The sequence below is a fragment of the Pocillopora damicornis genome, chromosome 1 (genome assembly GCF_964200805.1).
Source record: "Pocillopora damicornis chromosome 1, jaPocDami1.2, whole genome shotgun sequence".
In the NCBI taxonomy this organism is placed as follows: domain Eukaryota; kingdom Metazoa; phylum Cnidaria; class Anthozoa; order Scleractinia; family Pocilloporidae; genus Pocillopora; species Pocillopora damicornis.
The window spans coordinates 16,928,354-16,939,756 of NC_142670.1; the positions used below are offsets into that span (position 1 = coordinate 16,928,354).

The 11,403-nt window shown below is 37.1% G+C and overlaps 2 pseudogenes; both read right to left on the reverse strand.

Moving 5' to 3' along the window:
• Window positions 1–228: 228 nt before the first annotated feature.
• On the reverse strand, window positions 229–2,057 carry LOC149052383 (uncharacterized; annotated as a pseudogene).
• A 2,018-nt stretch (window positions 2,058–4,075) lies between these two features.
• On the reverse strand, window positions 4,076–5,566 carry LOC149052384 (uncharacterized; annotated as a pseudogene).
• Window positions 5,567–11,403: the final 5,837 nt, after the last annotated feature.

An 11,403-nucleotide genomic window follows, 5' to 3' on the forward strand; every position in this document is an offset into this window, starting at 1 on the left:
GTAGAACAGTTATCAAAGAAAACTGCAATCTGTATGTACTACAGGGCACAAAAGCAATAATCATAAAATAATCATACCTGGATATGTGTTGCATATTACATATCTGCAGATTACCCCTTAGATGTCAATCACAGTGCATGATTGGTATCTAAGGTGTACATTTGAGTTAATTTCATTTTTTTGTACTCATTAACTATGAATATTCTCTTTAAGACAAAAAGAAAAACACATGGAAGTTGCAGTGAAGGTGACAAGAAAACCATAAAGGTCTATTTTTGAATCAATGCACAGATTGCTTTGTGATCAGAAAAATAAGTTTCTAAAATGTGTACATGGATTTGTGATTCAGGTAAATTAGTGTAGACATGGTCTATAGTGGTTCTGTTATTAGTAGTAGAACATGATACCAGTTGTCTGTAACTGTGGTCTCTTATAAATAGATTATAAAGAGGAATCTTGTCTTTTTTATTTAACCAATTGATATTGAAATCGCCAATGAAAACTTTGAAACCTGAAATATCAAAGGTAAGAAGTCCGATCAATGCTACACACATTTGTCTAATTGGCACTCTTGGTGACCGATAAATGCCTAATATGGTAATATGTGGAACTGTTGTAACCTTAATGATAGCTATTTCAACACCACCAGTGTTGTTGCAAACTGGATATCCAGGTAGAAAAGGAATTTTTCTGTACACTGCAGTTCCACCATAAGGTCTTGTATTGAAAACGTCAAGTTGACTGTCATTTCTAAATAGGGTATACCCAGTGATGCTGTAGTCAGTATCACTGTCTAAGTAACATAACCGTGTTTCTGAGAATACATTTACATCCATGTTTGAGTAGTTTAAGTCTTTTTGTATGTCCTCAGTATGTCTATGCAATGACCTTGAATTAAGAAAACATATCTTAAAGGCTGTTGGATTTGTTTTATAAATTGGAACTATGGAAAGCTTGAGGTGCCGGTCTTTTCTTTAATGTTGCATTTCTGCTTTTACTTCAGGATTCACAACTATTTTGCTTTCACAAAGGTCAGTAATATACAATCCCTCAATGGTTGTTACTCTGCTCAGTCCTACATAATGTACATGAGGTATTGCTCTTCTGGTGTTAAAGTTAACAACTATTCTAGTTTCAGTGTCACCCTGTGATCTATGTGTTGTTTTTGCTGCTGCAGGTCTAAGTGGAAACTGCTTTCTTACAACTTAAGCTGTTCTATTTCTTCCAACTGCAAATTGTACAGTAACAGGTTTGATGGGGGTTCACGTGCATTCAATGCAATTGACATACACATGTCTGTTGTCATGTCTGGTTTTCTCACCAACATCCACATAGTCAAATTGAACCCAAATTATACCAGATGGTATATTTGTGTCATACAATTTTGTCATCTTGATGATGCCGCCAGCACCATTTGTGATACCATCATCAGTTCTTACATTTATGGCTATTTCTATTCTTTCCCCTTCAGCAAGTTGAAGATTTGTAGCTAATTGCTTTGTTTTCCTGGAATCCAGTGGTATTCGCTTGAAGATATTGTCTCTGAGTTCTGGAGAATTTGCACCTATAACACTATCCAATGCTTTGATGGTACATTTGTCACCAGTAGCTGCCCTGTGAACTCTAATATTAAAGTCGTCCACTTTTGAGTTTTGAATGAACAAATGAGGAACATCAATTGGGTAATTCATACAGTGTTCTGAAATGCATCTTACTTTCAGTTTTGCAATATCATCTTGGGTGTGATTACCTTCTCTCAATCTATTTAGAATTTGAGCAAATTCTCTACTTTCCCTTTGTCTCATAATTTCGTCCAGTTCAAACATTGTAAAATGTTCTTGCCATAAATTGGGGGCAAGAGATCCATAATCTGAGTTCTTCATATCTTTGAACACATAACTGTCCATAACAGGTTCTAGTTGAAACAAATCACCCAATGCAATTATGCTAATACCTCCAAATACCTCTTTACTACCCTAGATATCCTTAAGTCTATTATTTATTTGGACATTTAACATAGTATTGCCTATCATTGATATTTCATCAAGAAATATAAGCTGAACACGAACTGAGCACGAAGTTTACATCTGAGGGTATTTAGTCTGCTTGAGTTAAGAGGTTTATATGTCTTTAGAGACTGGCATGTTGGTATTACCAAGGCACTATGTACTGTGTTCCCTTTGATACCATAAGCAGCTTTTCCAGTAGGGGCAAAGAAATAACATTTTAACTTCATTAAAGTTTTCCCCTGCTCTGGAATTATAATGTTTTACTTCTGCAAGTGATGGCATGGATCACCATATAACTGATGAGAAACAGCTCTAAAAAAACAGTCACCAGCACCCCAAACATCTAGGGGTCTCAATCCCAGGTGACATAACCGAAAGTTTAACAATATGGTGGAACCAACTGATACTGTAGTTTCAGTGTTGACTTTTACATGTAGTTGAGAGCCTGGATTTAATTCAATATCACCTGAAGTCATAAGCTTCATACTTGATACAGAAAATCTTCTAGAATGGCTGCTTGATTTCTTTAAAAGCTTATTTACGATTGGTTTGCTTAGATTAACAAAGCTGGTGAAAAAACTGTCACATCTCTTAAGATATCTTATGTAACACAACTTATAGTCAGTAGCAAAGCTGTATAACCTTGAAGACTTATGAATATATTTCCTAATGATGACCTTAAGTTTATATCTTGTTTTTCTTTTTTTCATAAACTGCACAATCCGTTTCATCGAAACCCTCGACGGCTCTCGGTTTCTACGTCGTTTCTTTTGTTTTTGGTCAGCCATTTTGAAATGTGTATCAATTTCATCTGTTCCACGTGAACACAACATATCCACATCAGTTGTTTTCGAGAAATCGCTTAAATTACGTTTAATCGCATTTATACTGCTACTAACATAACTTTTTCTGTTCATATATACCACAGCTTTCGCGGATGTTTCGTCAGTCAAAGGAGTCTTTCCTTTAACATCAGTCAGGTTTCTCGCTCTTCTATATACATTTTGTGTAATCTCCAAACGGGTAGGCTCAATAATCCCCACAAGGGGCTCAATTTTTCCCACAAGGGGCTTAATTTTCCCCACAAGGGGCTCAATTTTCCCCAAAAAGGGGCTCAATGTTGGCCTCTAAGGCCTTTTCTTTTCCCCAAATGGAGCTCACGAAGCTGAAGTTCTTTCCTTTACGCATGGTAAACAACACCGCAGCATGACTATTCTGTTGGCGTGGAGAGCATCGATCGAACACTTGAAAACATCCTTTAAAGTCTTTTACTCGACCACATTGACTCAAACTTCGAAAGCTGTGGCATACCGAGAAACCAACGCTATAGAAGTTCATCATAAAGTTTACGAGAGCAAAAGGACACTCACCAACTTTCCGAAGTGTGATCCACAAGTGTGAAATTCCTCCTTCCCTTAAGGCACGAGTAAAAGCACATGGTGGTCAAAGATCAGAGTCATCGTCATATTTTCGTCCCCGAATTCAATTGCTCCCGACTCTTCCTTGCGGTTTTCTACTTGAATCCAATTGGTCAACCGACAGTTTCCGAAATTATAACGATGAAATATCGACATGGTTACACATTCCACTGGTTGAAAATCAGTGTACAATTCATGTTATCCGTCACGTAAGGTAAACTTTTAGTAAAACATCATATTTCGTGCTCAAATGTGGCGTATATAAAGTGCTTTTCGAATACCATACGCTCTTCCATCGTGTCTGCGTGCTAATGCACTAGACACAAAAACTTGCTCACCTTTGGAAACGATAAAACCAGCAGCAGAGGAAGTGCTGCGTTGAGATTAGGAAGGAGTACCAAGAACAATGGATGCGCGGGAAGTACAGTGGTCAACACTCACTGTGGCTCTGGTTGCAGATGACTGATAAACACTTAAAGAACTTGTGTGTGATGAGGTTGTGTCAAAGTGAAAGAAGAATGTATATTGTGTAAATTTCATCTTTTCGACTGAGGTGTTTGTAAGTTCTATTAGTAGTTAGTTTGTTGTGAGTTGGTATTGTTACGGTTGTGAATAGCAGTGGTTTTTATCTTAAACCGGGAGTACTAATTAACAGGAGGTCGACGAGTTAACAAGGGAAGGAGTGGGCGTAGGAGAAGTTGATGTATGAGTGGTGGCTGAAGGGGTCGTGCAACTATCCATGGAGGGTACAGGCAAAGAAATACCAAAGCTCCAGTCGTGACGGGCGAGCCACAGCTTTCGGCGCTGGCCGCTTCCGTAAAGGGACGGTTTACGCGGCATAACACCAATCTCTTTCTTTAAATCCAAGGGAAGGTTATTAAATGAAATTACCAATTGCTGTATCTTAGCGTAAGGCATTTTACTTCCTCTGTTTCCGACAAGTTCACCTACAAAGGACAAAGACAGAAATTGACTGGAAAAAGAAACGAAGCTAAAAGTCACTCCTTGTTGCGTTGAATATGACACTTAAAAGAGAAATCATAGCCATAGATAAAGGGAATTACCACATCAATACATTAAAAGCAGAAATAAAATTTATATTGGGAAAGAAGACTGACTTTTTTTCGTATTGCAACAAATCACAGAAAAGGCAGAAGCTGAGTGTAAAACAGCTATTGACCCCTTAAATGCTTCAAATAGTAGTTTATGGAGATGTAGTTTTCAATCATGGGTCAACTGAAACTGAATGCGGCCATTTCAATGGAAAGAGAAAACAAAGATATTTTTCAATAATTTGGAGGAACATCAGCTAGATCTTCGAAGACCTTAATCCGCACGTGCATGGATAAAGGCAAATATATGCTATAAAAACGCATACTGTATTTGAAGTTGAACACTTCTTGTAGATGTTTTACTGACACGTCTTGCTTTTCCACCAGGGACTACCTATAAATTAAGGACCTATTCTCACTGGAAATATAGTGCTTTCTTTTCTAAGTTCTTAAGAAACGAGATGCTTGGTGTAATAAGTTGTTGATCTAAGCATCAATGTAGTGAATTTCATTGAGATTCATTTATTGTTTTAATATATTGAGATTATATTGATATTTAAGAACATAAATGTACACTTAGAGTAACAGAAATTGAGTACCGGGACTACTGCTCTCGATAACTTTTTTTGAGGTTCTGTTTATGTTTTGAGTGCAGGAATGAAATGCAAATTGGAATTAACAGGTAATTGGTTTTACTAATTGTTTTTCTTTTTTTCATCAACTCATGTATGGAAAAATCCAATTCACAAATTCTCAAGCGCAAAAATTTGCAGAAAGATTTCAACATTACAAGTAAAATTAGAAAGAGCTTCTGAAAGTATATATCAAGAGTAAAGTGCTAATTAATGCATATCTACAGTCAGTACTCACAGTGTAATCTACTTGCAAATGTTTCCATGATGTTTGTTTTTAAAAGGCTGTCACCAATCCCAGCTGAACCTTGGTAACAAACACCATCATAAGCACATAACATCAGTGCATGACCAGCAAGTGTTTCCAGTTCTGCAACCTGTGTAAAACATTGATAAGGATTGGTAATAATTAGAAGAACCAAATAAGTGTGATAACATATATACTCATTACTTAAGCAATGTCAGTTTGTTTAGTGCTGGATTAAAGTTGTATTCCATGATAGGATTGTATGGTGACAAGCATTTAATTACATGAAAATTACTGAGCTTGCATACTTAGAAAGTTGTGTAAATCAAGGAAAATAAAAAACCCAAAAAGTAAGATATTTAAAACAGGTAATTATGAGTAAGTTTAAGAATAACTTTCATTGTTTATTAAGAGCTTGCTGAGACACCTGGTGACCAACTGTAAAATTATAAGAAAGGGGAAAATTTTTGGCATATCTTAAATTACAATCCACACAGATAAATATCATAATTTTATTTGACAACAGTCAATCTACCAGTAATATAAATGTAACAATAAGAAAACTGATAAATTAATGCTGATCAATTTAAATCAATGTCGAACAGAAAAATTCAATACGAAATGCTTGTTTGCTATTATAGCACAATTTAAGACCAGTTTACAAATTAAACAAAATCATAAGGTCAGTAAATGTATTGGGTATATCATTTCAAGAACTTGTCAATCCAGGAGAATATCCCTTGTGAAAGCATTAAAGCCACTTTGTTTCCTCACTAGTTTCTTTTCTGTCCTCTTGTGTCCATCAAGCACTCTGGAACCACTACTACACTTCGCATTGTGGTTGTTTATCCAGTGCTGACCAGAAAAAAAGTAATGTTACACACTAAAAGAAAAAACCAAGAAAAGTAAAATTCTAACTGGTTTAGCAGTTTGACAAACAAGAAAACTTTGAACTAACTGTCACCGACAACACACATGCAGTCACAGCTACTTTAGGGCTGACACTCAAAAAGTCAACTTTGAAACACTTTATGATGGTACATTTATATTATCAACTCAGTAAATAAAACAGAATTTTCTTGCTATATTTCCCCACAAATGCAGCACCACAGGTTCTTTAGAAACTTTCTCTCTTTATTCCATTGGAAAAATATATTTTCCAGTTTCTTTATCACATTAATATGACTTAAAACAGTTAGATGACACTGTACAGTAGCTAAAAAGGCTATTGAAAAAAGGAAACTGTTATTATATGCTTTAATTTGCAAAGTCTGGGAGGAGAGGTATGTGCATGCAGTCCCATAAAATTAAAGTTCTGAGCTTCTTCAAGATCTCTTTAAAAGTATTTCTTTTTGTATCTATATTGTGTGGTACAAATACCACATCAATTTTGTCCATCTTAAAATACTGAAAAAGATGCAAAATAACAAATAAAAACAAATTGAAAGATAGAGAGACACAGAGAGAGGAGAGGGAGAGAGATAGAGGAAAAAAATAGCGATAGCAAATGAATAAAAAACATGTAAATCTAAAGCACCCCAATGACTTTTGTTTCATTTGCTAGTTGCTGGCTGGAATAACATTTGAAAGTTATCAGAAGTCAGCTGTGAATATGACCTTCTGCATTAACATACTCGTATGTAGTACCTTATTCAAAACACTTAGTTCAATTGGGTTTTACTGTATTAATATATAAGACAAAACTTATGTAGGAAACACATAAGGTGCAAAGAAAGGGAAATACTAAAGCATGGCCTGACCAAAAACCCCCTTAACACAAACTAAAACCAATATGTACATCTGAAAACAAACTAAAAGGATCCAAAGTAATCTTAAACCATTTGAAACCACCTAAAACCATATAAACCCATCTTAAATCCTTTGCCCCATGTAAAAAAAATTGGCAACCATCTTGAATCTACTAAAACCATTCAGAACCATCTTAAACTATCTGGAACCATTTATAACCTTCTTAAAACATCTAGAGTGATCTGTAACCATTTGAAACCATCTAGAAGCATCTGTATCCATCTACAACCAACTCAAGCCATCTAAAACCAACTTAAACCATCTACAACCAACTTAAACCATCTACAACCAGCTCAAACCATCTGCAACTGACTCAAACCATCCACAACCAACTAAAACCTGATCTACAACTGATTCAGACCATCTACAACCAACTGAAACCATCTAAAGCCATGTACAAGCACCTGAAACCATCTTAAAACCATCCTAGGGGCCTGTTTACATGAAGGTTGGGGGACTCCACCTAAGTGAGGTAACCTGCCTATCCATATAATCTCTTACTTTATATTGATCACGTTTACATGATAGGCAGGGTGACCTTCTTAGGAGAGTGTCTCCCAACAGGGATGGCAATTTGCCATGTAAAAATCCCAAGGTGGGTCAATGTATCTTGCTGGGGTTGCTAGAGTTCCTGAGGTTGTAAGATTGTACATTAACACAGGCTATTTCTCAACCACAAGTAGGCAGGTTACCTCAACTACCAAGGGTCCCCCACTTTTATGTAACCAGGCCCTAAACCATCTTAAACCATCTTAAACAATCTACAAGCAAACCATCTTAAACCATCTAAAACTACCTCAGTGCAACCATCTAAAACCACCTCTGCATAACCAACTAAAACTACCTAATTGCAACCATCTAAAAACCACCTCAGTACAACCACCTAAAACTACCTTAGTACAACCATCTAAAAACCACCTCAGTACAACCCCCTAAAACTACCTCAGTACAACCATCTAAAACCACCTCGGTACAACCATCTAAAACCACCAAAAATCAAAGAAATATTATCTCAGCTCGAGATGGAGATAGTAGGCTGGTTTAAGAGGCCAGCTGTAGATGAATCATTCAGACTATCATTGTGCTCGACAAATAGGAGTTACAAAGGCCATCATTGTTCCTATAATTTCCTTATGGAAAACTAAATTACAGTCGATCTCATTTTTCAATTGACAACTTGAGTCAGAGAGGACAAAATTGCACAAATGTATCAACAAATGTCTAACAATGGCACCCAGTTAATTACATTTTCATGCCACTGTAGGGGTAGAAGATCCACACAATACCTAACGCCCAAATTACCGCAAGTTCTTATTATCTAAGTTATTATCCGCGCATGGGACGGCTCAATGGAGTAAATGGTTGGTGTCAGAAAACTACTGCAATCACCGATGACTACATACAAGTTGATATGGGAGCACTTCACACTGTCTGCGCAATCGCAACGCAAGGGAAGAAAAATGGTCCATGCGTCAAAAGCTACAAGCTGTCCTTCTCTATTGATGAAAGCAGTTGGAGTGTATATCAGGAACAAAACATTGGCAAGGTTTGAAATAAGTCTACTTTAATCTTCTCTAGCCTGTTTTATATATTTGTTTTTTTAAAATAAGTGTGCTAATCACTCTTATGCGATGAATTTATGACAGTCACATGTCAGTTTCTGGTTTATAAATTGCGCGAGAAAAGGCTCGTTGATGTTATTGAAGATGATTATAAAATACTTAATATCCTACAGTATTGAACGAAACACATATCAGTCATTTAATGGTAATAATACTCAGTGTTATATATCTCACTTAGTATGGTGCGCTATGATCAGTCAGTCAAGGGGGCCGTCTTCAATAGTACGGCCCTCTGAATTTAAAAGTTGTTTGAATTAAAATCTTCCTCCTCTCTTTGAACATGAGATATAATAAATGTCTTTTCATCATGGCTTTGTGCTTGGTGGGCCAAAGGACTGTGCGAAAAAAGCAAGGTTCCGTTAATTACGATACAGACCAATAAAAGGAGGTAAGTAAGTTTTTTTTCACATCTCTGGATTCAAGTGGAGGGTGGAAGATATCAATTCCAACAAACTTTTGAATTTAGGGGGAAATTAAGTGCAATTCGGTGCGCTTTTTTGACCAATGATAGCACACGTACCAACTAACCGATATAATGGGGGGTATTCATTCTAGCATTTCTTTGGCTAACATTCTGAAAAAACGGGAAGTAAAACTGATCTAGAGCCGTGTATCTTTTCCACCAACAGGAAGCCATTTTTTGCGATATCTCAAACTCTCAAATTGGAAACATTACTCAGAAACTCAATAAAAAGTTATATCAATGAAATTGTTCACAAATATAAACGTTCCGATAAAAGGCTCAGCTAAGTTGAGGATTGATTAGGATGCGGTTCTGTTAAAGAATGCCTAGACTTTATTTAAATAACCGGCCCTCAGTTGTATTTTGATCTTAAGTGGGAAGAGTATGAAATATCGAACATTCAGTACGAACGCATTAATTCAAAGCCCCTCCAAACTTCTCGTTGCTCCTTTCCCAAAATCTATGAATGACTTCGGCTGCTACCTTTCTTATTTGACCTATCAGACGAGATTTAACTAATTTTCGTAAGGCTAGGTGAGAAATTGAGGCGCTATATTTCTGTCATCAGTGTAGAGAATTACATCAACGTTTGCGGTCGGTAAGTGTCTGTGCGGTTACTTAAACCTGTTGATTATAAGTTAAAGGTTCACCTAATTATTAATACTGCATCTATGCTCGAATTTCAATTACGAAAACACAAGAAATCTGGCATTAAAATCACTTGGCGCGATCTTATCATGAAGGCTGTAGTCTTCGATCGATCGCCTGAGCTTTCTATAGCTACGGGATCCAATCTCGACCCCAAAAAGTCCTGGTATGTGCTAATGAAAAGTTAATGTGAAATCAGACCAAAAACTTTTGCAAAGAACGAATTGTTTCGTCGATTCCGTGATGACTACAATACGTTCTATCCTGTCAGCAGGTCTCAAGCGCGCCAATAAAGGCTGTTCGTTCAACCCCAGGTAACCAAATAACATGCTTGTTACATCTTCAATTGGTCTCTGTGCCAGATTAATCAGACAGGGAGAAATCCAGCGGATAGATTCGCAAGGTCTCAAAATATAATCTTGTTGTTTATGCGGTAAATCAAATCGCCCTCGACCGTACACTTTAGGCGGGAAATGCCTCCAGTCGAAATATCATGGGAAATTGCAATGATGTCAGTCAAGAATAGCCGAGCTTGACAAAGACATTCGGGAACTAGTAAAGGATAATAATTATATGAGTTAATGGTGGATGCCTCAACTTTCAATCAAAAGAAAGAGTCCGGCCAAAGAGCGGTCTCCTGATATAAATTAGTGTGAATTCATTTTTTCGTGCTCTTGCATACCCTCTTGGGTTGTGTATACCTGAGGGGTATTCTTAATCTCTCCTATACCCTCTTGGGTAGTGTATACCTGAGGGTTATTCTTAATCTCTCCTATACCCTCTTGGGTAGTGTATACCTGGGGGATATTTTTAATCTCTTGCATACCCTCTTGGGTAGTGTATACCTGAGGGTTATTCTTAATCTCTCCTATACCCTCTTGGGTAGTGTATACCTGAGGGTTATTCTTAATCTTTCGTATACCCTCCTGGGTAGTGTATACCTGAGGGATATTTTTAATCTCTTGCATACCCTCTTGGGTAGTGAATACCTGAGGGTTATTCTTAATCTCTCCTATACCCTCTTGGGTAGTGTATACCTGGGGGATATTTTTAATCTCTTGCATACCCTCTTGGGTAGTGTATACCTGAGGGTTATTCTTAATCTCTCCTATACCCTCTTGGGTTGTGTATACCTGAGGGTTATTTTTAATCTCTCGCATACCCTCTTGGGTAGTGTATACCTGAGGGTTATACTTAATCTCTCCTATACCCTCTTGGGTTGTGTATACCTGAGGGTTATTTTTAATCTCCTCTATACCCTCTTGGGTAGCGTATACCTGAGGGTTATTTTTAACCTTTTCTTATCCCTCCTAACTCGGCAGTCGCGTGAGACGATATTCATACGCATGAATTTGTTCCCAATGACCTAAAATGCAATAACGATGTTTTAGACCAGCTCCTCCCCGTTTCAAACTGAAACCTTTGCACATAGAAGGTCATTATAAGAATAATTGCATTGCGCCGAAGCTTGAAGACCGAACGAGGAGACTATCAGTTAGAAGC